The 18322-nt window shown below is 39.5% G+C and overlaps 1 long non-coding RNA gene across 1 annotated transcript in view; it reads right to left on the minus strand.

The window, feature by feature from the left end:
- The window catches only part of LOC309800579, a 34692-nt gene extending 16729 nt beyond the window's left edge, over positions 1-17963 (minus strand). Inside the window, exons 1-2 of the long non-coding RNA XR_014293481.1 lie at positions 17936-17963; positions 8214-8289 (exon numbers count right to left, since the gene is read on the minus strand). This is a non-coding gene — a long non-coding RNA (uncharacterized lncRNA). The remainder of the gene's footprint in view (positions 1-8213; positions 8290-17935) is intronic.
- Between the last annotated feature and the right edge of the window lie 359 nt (positions 17964-18322).

Raw genomic sequence — 18322 nt, forward strand, 5'->3', positions numbered from 1 at the left:
TTCTCATCATTCTTATTCTTAGACCCCAGGGACCTCTGTGTTTCATGCCTCTCTCCTCTTCCCTACTTTATCAAGTGTTGAAGGCCTCATGCTTCAACATCTAAACCAGGGATTGGCAAACTTTTTCTGTACAAGACCACATAGTAAATATTTTAGGCTTTGTGAGCCATACAATCTTTGTCACAACGACTCAGCTCTGCCTTTGTAACATGAAAGCAGCCACAGATAATATGTAAACAATGGGCCTGGCTGTGTGCCAATGAAACTTTATTATGGACCCTGACATTTGATTTTCATACAATTTTCTATCATGAAATAGTCTTCTTCTTCTGAATTTTTTCCACTGTTTAAAAATGCAAAAACTAGTCTTCACTTTTGGCATAAAAACACAGGTGCTGGGCTTGACTTGACTTGACAGCTCTGGTTTACTGACCCTTTACATCATTCTGTTCTCAACATTCTTGATTTCTTTACTCCATTTTGTTCTGCTCAATGACCCAGAAAAACCTCAGCACTGGGGCTTTCTTTTCTTTCCTCCTCTTCACTCTTTTAGTTGAAACCATCAACTAATGGTCTCCCTGTTTTCAATCTTGCCTCCTAACCTGTTCCCCATATTTTTGACTAAATGTTCTTTCTAAATTGCTAACTTGATCTTGTCATGCATGCTGCTTAGAATTCCTTCAAACTCTATCCTGTTGCTTTGTGGTCTTGATCCTGTGTACCCATCCAGTTTCACAGGTCTCTGTTGTGTCCTCTACCCTACAACCTGCCACCATCTTGGATCTTTGTTCAGCCATACTAAAATCCTCACAGTTTCACTAGTATATCATTTGCTCTGTGCTTTGATCCTGCTATATGAGCTTTGTATTTTTTTTTTTTTTTTTTGCGGTACGCGGGCCTCTCACTGTTGTGGCCTCTCCCGTTGTGGAGCACAGGCTCTGGATGCGCAGGCTCAGTGGCCATGGCTCACGGGCCCAGCCGCTCCACGGCATGTGGGATCCTCCCAGACCGGGGCACGAACCCGTGTCCCCTGCATCGGCAGGTGGACTCTCAACCACTGTGCCACCAGGGAAGCCCTATATGAGCTTTCTTGAATTCCATTTCCTCTTCATCATCTCACTCCCTCCGATCAGTACTTGAAAACTTAGCTCAACTGTCAATATAACCCTCTTGCAAGGGGCCTTCCTCAACCCTCCCTTTCGTCTACAGTCTGATTTAACTGTCTTTCTTAAGCACCACACTTGAAGGCAGAGGCTTTTTTATGTCTGAGCTCAGGGGCCTGGGCACAGTCCCAAACAGGTACAAGCAGACCTCATCTTATGGCTTTTATCTTTACTGCACTACACAGATATTGGGCTTTTTACAAATTGAAGGTTTGTGGCAACCCTGTGTTGAGCAAGTCCATTGGTGCCATTTTTTCATCAGCAGTGGCTCACTTTGTGTCTCTGTGTCACATTTTGGTAATTCTTGCAACATTTCAAAGTTTTTCATTATTATTATATTTGTTACAATGACCTGTTGATCGGTGATCTTTGATGCTACTATTTTAATTGTTTTGGACAAATGTTGTATTTGTTCTGACTGCTCTATCCACCAGCCACTCCCCCATCTCTCTCCCTCTCTTCAGGCCTCCCTGGTCCCTGAGACACAACAATATTGAAATCAGGCCAATTAATTACCCTACAATGGCCTCTAAATGTTCGAATGAAAGGAAGGAAGAACCACATGTCTCTCACTTTAAATCAAAAGCTAGAAATGATTAACCTTAGTGATGAAGGCATGTTGAAAACTGAGATAGGCAGAAAGCTAGGCCTCCTGAAGACAAACAGTTAGCCAAGATGTAAATGCAAAGGAAAAGTTCTTGAAGGAAATTAAAAACGCTACTCTAGTGAACAGGAGAACAATAAGAAAGTGAAACAGCCTTATTGCTGATATGGAGAAAGTTGTAGCGGTCTGGATAGAAGATCAAACCAGCACAGCATTCCCTTAAGACAAAGTCTAATCCAGGGCAAGACCCTAACTCTCTTCAATTCTCTAAAGCTGAGAGGTGATGAAGCTGCAGAAGGAAGTTTGAAGCTAGCAGTTTGGTTCTTGAGGTTTAAGGAAAGAAGCTATCTTCACAACATAAAAGTACAAGGTGAAGCAGCAAGTGCTGATGTAGAAGCTGTAGCTGGTTATTGAGAAGATCTAGCTAAGATAATTAATAAAGGTGGCTACACTAAACAACAGAATTTCAATGTAGAGAACAGCCTTCTACTGGAAGAAGACACCATCTAAGACTTTCATAGCTAAAGAGGAGAAGTCAGTGCCTGACTTCAAAACTTCAAAGGACAGATTGACTCTATTGTTAGGGGCTAATGCAGCTGGTGACTTTAAGTTGAAGCCAGTTCTCATTTACCAGTCGAATAATCCTAGGGCCCTTAAGAATTATTCTAAATCTACTCTGCCTCTGTTCTCTAAATGGAACCACAAAGCCTGGATGACAGCACATCTGTTTATAACATGGTTTACTGAATATTTTAAGCCCACTATTGAAACCTACTGCTTAGAAAAAAAGATTCCTTTCAAAATATTACTATTCACTGTCAATGCACCTGATCACCCAAGAACTCTGATGGAGACGGACAATGAAATTAATGTTTTCATGGCTGCTAACACATCCATTCTGCAGCTGATGGATCAAGGAGTAATTTTGAGGCTCAAGTCTTAATATTTAAGAAACACATTTTGTAAGGCTACAGCTGCCATAGTGATTTCTCTGATAGATGTGGGCAAATTGAAAACCTTCTGGAAAGGATTCAGCATTCTAGATGCCATTAAGAACATTCGTGATTCATTGGAAGAGATAAAAGTATCAACGTTAAGAGGCATTTGGAAGAGGCTGATTCTAACCCTCAGTGATGATTTTGAGGGGTTCAGGGCTTTAGCAAAGGAAATAACTGTAGATATGGTGGAAATAGCAAGGGAACTAGAATTAGAAGTAGAGTCTGGAGATGTGACTGAATTACTGCAATTTCGTAATAAAATGAACAAGTGAGAAACTGCTTCTTATGGATGAGCAAAGAAAGTGGTTTCTTGAGATGGAATCTACTTCTGGTGAAGATGCTGTGAAGATTGTTGAAATAACATCAAGGGATTTAGAATATTACATAAACTTACCTGATAAAGTAGTGGACGGTTTGAGAGGATTGACTTCAAATTTGAAACAAGTTCTACTCTGGATGAAAGGCTACCAAACAGCATTGCATGCCGCAGAGAAATCATTTGTGAAAGAAAGAGTCAATTGATGAGGTAAACTTTATTGTTGTCTTATTTTAAGAAATTGCCACAGCCATCCCAACATTCAGCAACCATCACTATGATCAGTCAGCAACCATCGACATCAAGGCAAGACCCTCTACTGGCAAAAAGATTATGTATCACTGAAGACTCGTTGAAGGCTCAGATGATAGTTGGCCTTTGTCATCAATAAAGTATTTTTAATTAAGGCATGTGCATTGTTTTTTTTAGACATAATGCTATTTCACACCTAATAGGCTATAGTATAGTGTAAACATAAATTTTATATGCACTGGGAAACCAAAAAGTTTGTGTGACTTGCTTTATTGTGATATTCACTAATTGCAGCTGTCTGGAACAGAACCTGCAATATCTCTGAAGTATACCTGTACACACACACACACAAACACATCAAAGGTATTGAATGAAATTAGCATTGTCTTAGGGTAAGAAGGGATGAGTGGCAAACAGTGTAGATGGGGGATAAATTATGAAACTATTGCTGTAGCTCAAGAAAAATATGATGATGGTCTGAACCAATGCCCAGAGCAAAAAAGGATGGATGGGAAACTGTTTGTAGTTAGAGTTGATAGGAACTTCCTCAGCAGAAGTAAGAGAGAAGGAAAACTCACAGATTCAACCTTTCTGGCCCTCACAATTTTCATCTCAAAAATGAAATACTTGGATTAGTTCCAAGGTTTCAGATTCTATGCCTTCAAGGTTCTGAGCCTGGGTAACTGGAAGATTTGGTAGGTGTGTCATGAATTTGGCTTTGGAGTTGTAGGGTTTATTTTTTATATTTTTAACATCTTTATTGGAGTATAATTGCTTTACAATGTTGTGTTAGTTTCTGCTGTATAGCAAAGTGAATCAGCTATATGTATACATATATCCCCATGTCCCCTCCCAATTGTGTCTCCCTCCCACCCTCCCTATCCTACCCCTCTAGGTGGTCACAAAGCACGAGTTTATTGTGTTGATGATGTATCTATGTGAAGAAGTACTAGTGGCAGGAAAATACAGAATTAAATCTTACAAGAATAGTTTGGACTAGATCCATGGACTAGGCAATTATCTGCATAGCTGAGATTTGGAGTTCTATGAGCTGATACATTTGACAGGGGACAGAGTGCAGAAGAAGAGAATGGAACCTTGGGACAGGGCTATCTTTCAGGTTCAAGACTGAAGGAGACTAGCTAGAGAAGTTCTTAAAGGGATTACAGAAAACAGAAGATTCTGTTTTGGTTTCTTTTAGGATGGTGCATGCATATTTTAAGCAAAAGGAAAACAGTGAAGGTGTGGTGGGTGGCAAAGAGACTGAGGATCCCAGAGAGGAGATAGTTGAGGAAGGCAGGTTCTGGAGAAAGTTGGAGGAAATGGGACTAAGGACATAAGTCAATGGTTGAATTAGGATGGAGAATGGTACTTCTTCTGTAGGGGGAAGGAAGGACCAATGAAGTTATACAGGTATTTGAGTTGGAGAGAGAGAGATGAGGAAGCACCTTCCTTTTCCAGAGCTTGAGGGAGACAAAAAGATTTGGAAATCTAAAGCTACTAAAAATGCTTTGGAGGTAGGTTCCTTCTATGCCCACTTTCTGGAGAGTTTTTATCATAAATAGTTGTTGAGTTTTATCAAAAGCTTTTTCTGCATCTATTGAGATGATCATATGGTTTTTATTCAATTTGCTAATGTGGTGTATCACACTGATTGATTTTCAGATATTGAAAAATTCTTGCATCCCTGGGATAAATCCCACTTAATCATGGTGTATGATCCTTTTAATGTATTGTTGGATTTGTTTTGCTAGGATATTGTTGAGGATTTTTGTGTCTATGTTTGTCAGTTATATTGGCCTGTAATTTTCTTTTTTTGTGGTATCTTTGTCCGGTTTTGGTATCAGGGTGATGGTCGCCTCATAGAATAAGTATGGAAGTGCTCCTTCCTCTACAATTTTTGGAATAGTTTCATAAGGGTAGGGGTTAACTCTTCCCTAAATGTTTGATAGAATTCTGTGAAGCCATCTGGTCCTGGACTTCTGTTTGTTGGGAGTTTTAAAATCACAAATTCAATTCCAGTACTTGTAATTGGTATGGTCACATTGGTACAGCCATTATGCAGCATGGAGTTTCCTTAATAAAACTAAAAATAGAGCTACCATATGATCCCACTCCTGGGCATATATCTGGAGAAAAACCTAATTCAAAAAGATACATGCACCTGTATGTTCGTAGTAGCACTATTTACAATAGCCAAGACATGGAAGCAACCTAAGTGTCTATTGACAGATGAATGGATAAAAAAGATGTGGTACATATATACATTGGAATATTACTCACCCATAAAAAGAATGAAATAATGGCATTTGCAGCAACATGGATGGACCTAGGGATTATCATACTAAGTGAAGTAAACCAGACAAAGACAAATATCACATGATATTGCATATATGTAAAATTTTAAAAAAATGATACAAATGAACTTATTTATAAAACAGAAATAGACTCACAGACATAGAACACTAACTTATGGTTACCAGAGGGAAAATAGGGGAGGGATAAATTAGGAGTTTGGGATTAAAATATACATATTACTATATATAAAATAGATAACCAACAAAGACCTACTGTATAGTGCAGGGACCTATACTCAATATCTTGTAATAACTATAATGGAAGAGAATGTAAAAAATGAATATATATATATATGTATATGTATAACCAAATCACTTTGCTGTATACCTGAAACTAATACAATATTGTAAATCAATGATATTTCAATAAAAATTTTTAAAAAAGAAAGAAATGCTTTGGAATAGTTCATGTGAGGAACAGGATAGGGTTCAACTGAAGATGAAATGATTGACTATTAAACATGAATTATAGGAGGGGTCAGGGAGATGGGGGTGGTCCTTCTCCCTGTGCAGAGATACTTTAAGAGCAAGTGGGTGTCTGTGGAGCAGTTGTCACCTCTAATTGCTTGAGGTGAATGAAGTCAATTAGTATATAAAGACATGATTCTGGTCTGTGGTTGTTTGGAATGGAAATGAAATAGACCTGAACAGCAGAAAGGAAGGACTTGCTCTGGGACTTCCTAGTTCAGTTCTGGGTAACTGACTCCAGACCAAACTGGGGGTGGGAAGTTGGGTGGATTATAAAGGGACAACTAGTGCTGTCTAGCAGTGGGCCACTTTATCGAGTTGGAGGGTGCTCACAGTTACTAACTGTATTTACACAGACTGAATGATCATCGATGAGGTTTACTGCAGGTATATTTGCTACTTTTGAGTCAGAAATAACAGATCACCAGTAAAATTCCTTTTTTTTCCCTGAGGTTTTATGAGTATGTTGCATGTATAATTCTCATACATTCTAAAATACAGTAGAACTCCACACCATCACATTCAACATCACCTGGATTCAGAGTCTTCACAGGTTGAATCATGTCTTTCAGACGTAACTACAGACTTAAAAAATCTTAGCCAAGCCTGCTCATCTTCTAAGGTAATGATAAATCGATCACCAGAATCAGCACTATGAAACAGAAAGAAATTAGCATTCAAACAGCTTGCCGTTATGAGGCAGCAGATTCTATGGAGTCCTATGCCTCTGATTTTGAATCTTGATTCCACTGTATGAAATTATTTTTTCGACATTATTGTGTGACCTTGGACAAGTCACCCTTTAAACTTCAGATTTTCATTAGTAAAGTGAGGACAAAAATAGCATCTACTTCACGTGGTTGGTGTGAGGATTAAAGGAGGTAGGTTCACACGAGGCACTCGGAGCATCTGGTAGAGCGAGTGGTAAGTGAGTGTGAGTCACTGAGTGCACTAAAAAGGGCAGAGTCAGCGCTTCAAGGCATCAAACCAATGAACTTGGGGACAAGGAGTTTATGAAGGAGATTTGGCTAAGTAAATCTTAGGCACGGGAAGGGGCTGGGCCTGAATGACACAGTAAGAGATGGGATTTTCTCTTTATGAGCATGGTGTTTCCTGTATTTTCCTAGTAAATATGACTAGATTTTTTTTAAAATGGGTAATTCACTTAAATTTATCTAATTACTGAAACAGTAAAACTCTGTATGGATTCATAAAGGCATCATATAATTTCAATGAATAAGCTTTTCACAAATGCCATAACAAAATTTTTGCAGGTGGTCAAAACACAGTATAACTTGTAATAGGAAATCACCCAAGTGGTAGTGGCTGGTAGTTTTAGGTGTAGTGACCATTTTTTCTTTGGTCAAGATTCAGCCTCTGGATGAATAGGGACCAGAAGAGATGTTTAGTCCCTTTAATGATGAAGAGATTATAATGTACCGTTCCCTCAGTATTTTAACTTCTAAAAATGTACTGGCAATTTATATTTTCTAGGTTAGTGGGCAGTGGAGACCTGAATGACTAACCAGTTGGTAGTATAGCAGACACTGCTGGCTCTCTACTCCAAAGATATTTACCTTCTTTCTTTCATAGTAGAACCTCAAATCTGTTCAAGAGTGTGTGTTTTTTCCCTCATACCAATCAATTAATTCTCTGACTCCAACTGGGTATCCAACAATTTAATTCAAATTTGATACTAACTATCCAAAGTTACTGTCAGAACTATATTAACTTTGTATCCTGTATAATATCAACAAACTTAAGGAATTGTTATGAAAATCAAATGAGAAAATGGACATAAAGACCATAGCGCCTTAGTGCTTAGCACAGAGTGAGTACATGATAAATGGAAATTTAAAAAGAGGGGTTGTAGAATCAGAGAGCTCAGGTAACATCACATGAATGTGTGAAGAGGTTAGATAGCAGTATGCCTAAGCTGCTGATGCTGGAGGAGTGTGTTTAACATGTGCTTAATGCTGATTCAAAGGAAATTTAATAGCACTGTGAGTAGGAAGTGGCCATTCTTTAAAAATGAGCAGAAATGAACACACCCACCTTCATGTCAATCTGCTTTTAATAGTAGTGTAACCAGGACAGGTAGCTTAACCTCTCTGGGCTTCACTTTTTTCACCTGTAAAATAAAATGATTCAAGTTATATATTCATTACATGTTTATTGAATGGCTGATATACACAAAGCCCTACATTAGGCTCTAGGAACAAAATGGTGAGCAAACCAAGCATGATCTCTACCTTCATGGAGTTCATAATTAGTAGAGGAAATCTATATAGTCACATAGCCATACAACTCTATGCAAAATTACCACTGTGATAAATGCTCTGAAGGAAAGGTAAGGCTGGTGTTATAAAAGCATGTCAAAGAAAGATCCAGATCTGGCCTAAGGGATCCATGAGAGTTTTCCAGAGGAAGGGATTTTAGCTGACATCCAGAATTAGTAGTATGATCTAGATGACTTCTATAGTCTGTTCCAGCTGTAACATGTTACCATGATTTGACACCCATGACAGAATTATGGCATCCTCTGAACTATGATCAACAGTCATCTTAATCAAATTCCATCCTGCATTGTCCCACCTCTCTTCTTTCAAGCTACCTTAAAGGATGGTTTATGCTTATGCCATATCTTACACCATATCTCATATGCTCAGTCACTCTTCAAACCACTGCAATCTGATTTTCTCCTTACTTCCAAATTAAACAACTATCTCAAGTATAACCAAGGGTCTCAGTTAATAAATAGACTACTTTTTGCTCTTTATCTGAACATTTGGGCAGCATTTGACATTGGGTTTCACCTCCTTGAGACGTCTGTCTCTTTGCTTTTGGGGTAACATGCTTTTCTTCTACACTTCTAGCTGTTCCCTCTCAGTCTTCCTCCCAGTCTTGTCTTTCTCTGTGCATCTTTTGAATAGTGTTGTTTTGAGGTCCTCATCTGTGGGCTTCTTCTCTACACACATGTACTGACTAATCTCATCTATTACTATGGCATGATTACCAACTCTGTACTGATAGCCCCAAATCTGTCCTTTTTGTTCTAATCTTTCTCTCTGAGCTATAGACTCAATGCTCCTATAGTTCTTTGGTCATTTCTTCTGGAAGCTCCAAAGAAAATTCAATATATCCAAAGATGAACACATTTCTCCCACTGAAATCCAGTTCTCTGTGGAATTAACCTCATCTATTTTTCACTTAACATAGAAACACAAAAAACTTGAACATTTTGCTCAAATTTACCATGATATTTCTCATTTGGTGACTTTGTACTTGCTAATAACTGTTTAGTCTTTCTCCCTCTGCATCTCTTTCTACTCCCATTCAACACTTGCTCTGGTGTCATTGCCTTTAGGAAGCTACTGAAGGTACCATCTTGGGGTAGGTGCCTATAGTAGACAGAGTTTGAAGGAGGTTCCCAATGTTTCCCACCCCTATGTAGACTGCATACTCATATAATTCTCTCCCTTTGTGTGCAGGACCTGTGCATATCACTCCCATCATTAGGTTATATTACTTGGCATAGGTGAAAGAATTTTGCAGATGCAATTAAGGTCCTTAATCAGTTGACTTCTGCATTAATCGAAAGGGAGATTATCCTAGGTGAGCCTGACCTAATTAGGTGAGCCCATAAAAGGGGGTCTAGGATTCAGAAAGATTCTCCTACTGTGTTTGAAGAAGGAAGCTGCCGTGTTATGAGATGATCTGTCAGGGCCATGTGGCAGGGATCTATGGGAACCTCTAGGAGCTGACAGTGGCCCCCGGCTGGCAGCCAGAAAGAAAGGGGATTTCAGTTCTACAACTACAAGGAACTGAACATTCACATGAGCTTGGAAGAAGACCTGAGCTCCTGAAAGGAAGGCAGCCTGGCTGACACCTAGAGAAGAGCTTTGTGGGACCCTGAGCAGAAGACTTATGTAAGTTGTGCCCAGATTCCTGACCCACAGAAACTGTGAAATAATAAAAGAATGTGGTTGTAAACCACAGATTTGTGGTAATTTGATACACTGATCCAGTGCCCCTGCTGGCAGTTCCCTTAAGACTCTGATCTCCATCATAGCCTAGACCCCACTGACTTGAGAATCCATCGACTTGTCTGTTCTCTGCTCCAGACTCTGAGCTCATTAAGCACAGGAGAAACTTCTTTTCTTTGTATCACTACCTGGTACAGTGTCTTAAACAACATTCACGATCAAGAATTATGTGTGGAATGAATGAATACATGAAATGACTCATGAAGAAACAAAAACATATATGGTTGGAACAGATTAATTCTGCCTTTTCCATGGAAATTCTCATAAAAAAAAAAAGATCCTGAAATGGAATTTCTCAGTAGGTTTCCTGCCAATAATGAGTGAGCTTTTTTTTGTGGTTATGTACCTCATTTTCTCAACCCCCAGGCTTTAACTAAGATAAAAGTTTTAAAATGCATAAAAGTCTAAAAGTTCCCACAAAGCTAGATTTTGCAATAACAATGCACTAACCAGTACTTAGTGGGTCAGGAAAATATACTCAATATACTCAGTATATTGAGTATAGTTCTCTGTGCTATACAGTAGGTTCTGGTTTGTTATCTATTTTCTTTGTTCCAGATTAAAGGAAAAATATTATTCAATTTTCTCTCGTTCTCATTAACTACCACCATTTAAGATGTAACCACTTCACAAAGGGCACTCTTTTTAGTGTAAGGCTTCAGAAAAATACAAGATCCATTTCATGCTCTCAGAGGACTTCGGAATAGTTGGGGAGATAGGATATGTGCATGAATATGTCTAAGTAATAAGTAAGGTATTAGAGACTAAATGATTGGTACAGGGGTGTGTTTGGTTGGAAGTTAAAGAAGTCCTCCACTAGGGCAATTGGGGAAAGAGTCATGGAGGAGGTATAAGTTGAGCTGGGCTTTAAAGATGTTAGAAATTAGTTAAATGGAAATGATGAGGGATGGGATTCAAAGCAGCTGGAACAGAATGAGCAAAGGCTTAGCAATGCTAATCCATGTGGTGCAATATAAGTTCCACACAACAAAAACACTAGAAGGTAAACTCCAAGAGAGCAAAACCGTTGTCTGTCTCATTCATGGCTTCATTCCTAGTAGCTAGGTCAATTCCTGGCCCACAGCATATGCTGAATGAACACTAATTGATTGCATGAATAATCAGAAGCCAAGGAGCCCACCAGTTTGTGTAGTATGGGATTCTTTGCAGGAGGTTCTCAAGGAGAGAACAGGAAATTGAAATCTCCAGGGAATTAGAGTCCAGTGTGAGAGCCACAGGCAAGGACCCTGAAGGATCTTGTCTTTCAGCTCATATCAGTGGGTTGCATCTTAGGCTGGAGCCACTTGCATTATGCGTGTGGGGAAAGACAAAACAACAATTAGCAAAAACTTCCTACCACATTTGGGCCTTTCTAGATGGTAGTTCTCCCACCCCTATTTTTTGTGAGCTTTTTTGTTTGTTTGTTTTAGTATTGATAGTAGAGACTTTGTGTAGGAGTCCTAATGGAAACTAAAGTTTGGAGATGAAATACAGCTCAATTAATGAAAGGCCATTTTTGAGAATGGGACATGTTGGGGTTTGGAAGGAGCAAACTTCTAAGTCTGATACCCTTGCAAAGGCTGGAGTTATATATTGGACAGGCGGTTTGAATTCTTTGAGGAACCAGTGCTGACTGTAAAAGCCGACACCAATTCACTGAGAACATGTCATGCTAACCTCGCTTCATTTAGGGATGGGGTCACTAAACTGATAGACCAGGTAGTGTTCATTGATGCTTGCTTTAATTCAATTTTCTGCTGAACAGCCTGTGAATGGAAAGGGGAAAAAGTATCTTGAGCATTAGTTTCACTCTAAACTGAACCCAGCAAGAAGTTGCTCAGCTGGAGTAATGTAACACATTGGGTAATAACAATAATGGTATTAAAGCTCACTTTCAGAGCCTAAAATTTAGGCAATAATGACATGTTTTATGGATAACTAAAAAAATGGAAAAGCCAAACTTTCCAAATCCACAAGGTAGCTTAATGCTTACTAGGCTTTTGACAAAGTTCTTTTCATTTCTAAGTTGAAGAAATAGGATAATAAAGCCAAATAAAGTCATAACTGGTTGAAACACTGTCTGCATTGCAAGAATGTTGATTTGTGACCAGGCTGGTCACTAACGTGGGGTGCCTGAGGATTCTGTCTTCATGGTCTATCCTGCTCGACACTCTATTAGTGTCTTCAATGAAAATGGAGAAGCTGGCTTATTATATTTTCCATAAGTCTGTGGTACAAGCTTATATGTGGGAAGATGCTTATAATGTAATAATATGTGGTCCTTCTTTAGGTTTAATTTTGTTGCCATAAAAATAAATTGGAACCATATGTCTATAAAATGTAAATATACTGGCTCAGATGTTCTGAGTGGCTGTCATGCTCACTACCCTCCTTGGAGAAAAGTCATCACAAATGATTTGTACCATGTGTCCCTGCTCCCTGGACTCCGTGAATTGGTGCCTGACTTAAGGGGCACCTGGGTGATGCTCAGGAGAGTCCTGTCCACTGAGCATGCTTTGTATTGGACAATGACTAAGAGACCCCAAATACGTCTTTAATGGCTATTTTTATGTGAGAAACAGATGATCCACAGAGAGTGGCAGCATATGTTAAGAGAGCTCAGAGAGGACAGTGAATGAACATAAGCCATTAGTCGGGAGGAAAATCAAGAGGCACAATCAAGACTAGAGAAGGGGGAGGCAAGAGAAACAAAGAGAATGAAAGGAAAAGAAGCTCATAGGAGAGGTGAGATAGAAGTCGGAGCTACTGTTGGGACATAAACGTTGCTCTTGTGTCCTGAACAACTTTCCATGAAGTCTGTTTTTTTTTTAGCATGCCATTTCTTCCCTTTAGCAAAACATCATGTTGCCTGAGGTAAACCAGTGTTCCTTGAAAGCCTGAAAAAGTCAAAAGACTTCAAATAGAGAGGATGATGTGGGCTATTGGACCACCTTCCAGGGTTTTAGACACATATAGTTTATACCAAAGCCTCAAATGGGTCTTGAAGAGATCAGTCCTTTTGGTGACAAAACAAATCAAACAAAGATGGGAAGCTATTCAACTACCATAAAGCATTTACATTTCTTAATACATTTCATGAAAGTTTTCCATTTATTTTGACCAGAAATGACACTCAAATACTATTAAAATGTCTAAGTTTGACTTTTAATTCAGATTAAATCCGTGGTAACCATAAAAAATATCCAAACCAGCATCTATCCTTTAATATTTAATAGATTTTAGAGAAATTTCAAATTTAGAGTTATATGTTCCTCTGAGTGAGGCTGACAATCAGAAGCACCATTAGATATGTGGCATTTTTTTTGGTACAATGCCGACTTTTACATTTATTTTCTTAACTCTCACAAAATAAAATGGCATCTCGGGGGAGCCAGGGGTATACAGAAAGGAATTTCTTTTCTTTAAGGGTAAAGGTTATCTATAGTTACTTTCTCTTGGCTGCATAAAAAGAGAAACATGAGATTCGATCATCTTCATCTTAACTCTCTCCTTCTGATATTTCGCCTTTTTAATCCTTGACCCTAAAATGTTGAGCAATGGGAAGGAGAAAGAGATAGAAAGCAAACGAGAGAATATCAGATAGGAAATGTCAGCTCCATTACTTAAATGTCATGGGGGTAGGATGAGCACTCAGGGCCACAGGTGGAGAGCAAGTCATAGAAATGGGACCAACAGTGGGAGAACCTCAATGTTACCACTCAGTGAGACAAGGAGATCTCAACCCAGGTAAAACTGGAGCTAGAATGTATCCAGGTACATGGTGGGTCACATCAGGTAAGTAGTATAAAGTTGTAGGAGTTCAGATTCTGGAGAGTGAGGTAAGAGGGCAAGGCATTCAAACCCCTGTCTAGACACAGTCAAGGGAATGGGGCAGGAGCCCAGGCAGCTGGCACACCCACAATTCCCTCATTCACTCATTTAATATTTAAGTGACTTCTTATTAGGTCCCATGCTGGAGAGAAAATTATGGGGATATATAATGATGAGCAAAACAGACATGGTCTCTCACCTTATGGGGTTTATGGTCAAGTGGGACAGAGGGCATGAGCACTACCCCTAAGGAAATACACCTCTTACCCAACCTGAAAGTCTGATGTGTTCCCTGCAGGGGAAGGAGCTAGGCCAGGGGAGGGACACTTCGTGATGAGATGAGAATTGATGGACTCCATGAAAGCCCTGACGTGTTTTCGTTTTTGTATTTTTGGCCACAACACACAGTATGCAGGATTTCAGTTCCCCCACCAGGGATCAAACTGGTGCCCCCTGCAGTGGAAGCGCAGAGACTTAACCACTGGACTGCCAGGGAAATCCTATTGGCATGTGTTTTTTAAAGTTGTTGCTTAACACTGCCCAGGGAGCGAGTATGTGTGTGTGTGTGTGTGTGTGTGTATGTGTGTGTTTGTGTGTGTGGAAAGGACTATTTATAGTTAAGTGGCTTTAAACTAATACATAGTTTATTAAAGTCACAAAATAAAAAAGCTATTTTTCTTAAGGCTTAAAGTTCAACTTACAAAATTTGTTATTTTACCTATAAATATATTAAATATTTAGGTAAGAATAAGAATATTTACCTTTCCATGTACATTAGTAATGTTTAATAAATTATTAAGTTTAACAGACTGATTTTCTCTAAACAATTAACCCCATTTACAAACCTAATTAATTTATATCTTTTAAATATCTTTGTGTACATTAAAATGCAATTTATCTGATTCTCTTAAACACATCAAATGCTTGAAAGAGCAAATTTACACACTCAGAAAGCAAGCTCTCTCTAATTCATGTTTATGTGTCATAAATTTTTGTTGAACTTTTAAACTGTTTACAAAGAAACTTTCTTACACATTTTGCATGAAAAGCACAAGTCTAGTGTGTGTGTGTCTGCTTTTCTGGTACCAGCAAGCAATTCTCCAGTTCTCAGTGAATGTCATACAATTCAGCTCAGTTCTGACACTATCTACCTGGAGATAGCATCAGATCCCTTGAGTTAAGGGCTCAGTCCCACAACATTGCCCTCTCCCAGCTTCAGATGCCAATTACAAGTCCATGTGTCACCTGTGCTTCTGACCCACCAGCTATTGGTTCTAGGTTTCCACAACCCCCTCTTTGGGTTGTGGAATTAGCCAGAATGGCTTACACAACTCAGGAAAACATTTACCTATTAGATGATGTACTGGTTTATTATAAAAGGTTGTAATTCAGGAGCAGCCAGATGGAAGAGATGTGTCGGGCAAGGTATGCGGAAGGGCACAGAGCTTCCATGCCCCCAAGTGCACCACTCTTTCAGCATCTCCATATATTCCCCAACCCAGAAGCTCTCTGAATCCTGTAGTTCAGGGTTTTTTATGGAGGCTTCATTTTGTAGGCTTGATTGATCAAATCATTGGCCATTGATGATTGAATTTATTTTCCATTCCCTCTCCACTCCCAGGAGGTCTGGGTTTGGACTGAAAGTTTCAACCCTCTAATCACATGGTTGGCTCTTTTAGCAACCAACCCCCATCCTTAGGTTACTTAGGGGCTTTCCAAAAATTACCTCGTTAACATAACAAAAGACACATTTATAGTTCTCATTACTTAGGAAATTCCAAGGATTTTAGGAGTTTTGTGCCAGGAATGGAGAAAAGACTAAAGTATATTTCTTATAAATCACAATATCACAAGTAACTTAAATTTGAAATTGCATTGTTTCAATAAGAAAAATATATGAATATCCTTATCCTTATGCAAAACATTCCTAAATTTGACAAAAGGTATTCAAACAAAGTTTTTATATACTTCACCATCTCTGTCTATTTTTGCACCTTCTGATAGTTTTAAAATCATATATCTGATAAAGGGAGAAGTTTAATCCTACCTATCAAGTGGGCTAGGGCAGCAGAGGTAAAGGCTAGGGCCATGAAATGGACACAGTTCTCCAGAGATGTGAATGGGATACTTATTTTTTGTAAAATCTAACTCAGTCATAGAAGAATCTGTGGAATCCTTTCTTTTGGTTGGGAATTGTCAGCTAAGCACAAGAGTACCCCAGCCTGTGCTCTCAAGTTTCCCCTTTACCCAATTTTTATCCTCTTTTCAACATTTTATTGACTGTTTTGGATAGGAGGAATTCTTGAACTCTTCTCACCCCCAGTTTTGTGGTCTCTAGTCATTTGGCTGGATGATTAGGGTAGTTAAATGAATTTTGTACTTCCTCATCTACGTTGTCAAATTTTCCATTCTCACTGGATTTTGCATTATTTGAACATTTTTTTTGCTTGGTTTTTGGCCACAATTCTGTGGCCATTTACCAATATCTAAGAGCTTAATCTGGTTAAAATGGGAGTGGTAGGTTAAGTGCTAAGATTAGGGCTCCTTCTGAGGAAAAACAAAGCACAACATTCTGGAGAACAGTTTTCAACCATCTTGGGCCTGTGAAATAAAAATTCAGCCCTCAAGAGGAGAGATGTAATGCTGTATCTCTCACCTCTACAGCTAAAGTCTTGGCCTGACGGATCTCACAGGCCATCAAGAAGAGGGCCCTGGTGAGCCACAGCACAAATTGACCCCTGGATAGTGCTCACAGGGGATGCTGCCATACTTCTAAATTTCTGGGTAAGAAGTAGATCCTGCAGCATGAAATTGCAGAGTAAGGATGAGGGATAAATAATGCAAATTCATTTAGCAAAAGCAATTTCCTGCCTGTATTGTCAAAAGTTATGAATGGTTCTTTTGCTCACTGGTTGGACTTGCTTTCTCCTGCCCGAAGACCAGCGGAAAGAGAAAATCGACATAGCTCCCCACTGAGTGGGATGATTCTCCTAAAGAAGGAAAACCACTGGGGATGGCTCAATGTGTAATCAAGAGGACTGAAAAGCACTGATTTAATTAATTATCCTGAAGTTCCTTTGGAGAGGTCTGTGTGGACTCATCTGAATGAAGTCTCCGGAACACACCCACCACCCTCAGGGAGAACGTGCATTTCCGCTGCCAGGCAGCAGGCCCTAAGATGGGCATCAACACCCACTGGATTTCCGGGGAAGGTTCATTCAGGATGTCATATGCTGTGGAGCAGCTGCAGAGAATGACAGTGGCAGCAGCTGACTGTGAATGTAGACAAGGGACAAGAAACTGGCTTCATTGAGATTTTCTTTACCAAGATATCTAGAGAGATTTTTCTTGGTCATATTATACAATCCTAGAGTCTACGGTGGTCAAACTGCTCATCTGAGAACTCAGAGCCATGATGTTAGTTATCTTTATGTCCATGGCCAATTCCATGAAGTAGTTTATAACACCATAGAGATTTTGATTAATATTAATTTGAGATTATTCCTACCATGAGTCTTCTCTTTAAGATTTTTCCTTACCATTCCCAGCACCCTAATCCAGGCCCATATCGTGTACTTGCATTACCACAGTGCTTCCTCATATCTGATTTCTCCCTGCTAGATCTGTTTTGGGTCCCACTGTCAAGATAATTTCTGGAAAACACCACCTTTCATCATACTACTACCCTGCTCTGGAATCTATAAGGGCTTCCTGTTATTTACAGCATAAAAACTCTGGCTTCCAAGGACTTCCTGTGTTTGGCCCTACTCTCCTACCCAGCAAAACTTCTCTTCGTTCCTCTGGAGGGCTAGTGCTCTTCAGTGAGTTGCCCTCCTCCCCCGACCTCACTTCACACTGGGCTCCTTTCCAGAGCTGTCTTACTTCTTGTTGACTTCTTACCTCTCCCAGGAAGCCTCTCCAATCACTCGAGGCCATGCTAGTTTATTTCTCATTCGTCCATCCATCTATGCGTTTCATGTGTCGTGCACCTTGCATGCGCCGTTAGTGTTAACTGAATTCAGGTTTGGCTGCTCGCTGCTTGAAAAGCCAATACAGGTACTGGTAGGAACAGAAAGATTGCTTTATTCAAGAGGCCGGCAACCTGGGGATAAGGAGGACTAATGTCCCGGAACCAACTTGGAGGATTCTGCTCTGCCACGGAAGTTTTTAAAGGGAAAGTAGTCTCAGTTAATCACTGAGGTAGAGGGTCATATTTGCTGTCCTTTCCCATTGCATGCAGACTTGTTGACTCTTTGTGATCTTTCTTTAGATGGGATATCATTCACA

This window comes from Mesoplodon mirus (assembly GCF_964341445.2).
Source record: "Mesoplodon mirus genome assembly, chromosome: 3".
Lineage (NCBI taxonomy): Eukaryota > Metazoa > Chordata > Mammalia > Artiodactyla > Ziphiidae > Mesoplodon > Mesoplodon mirus.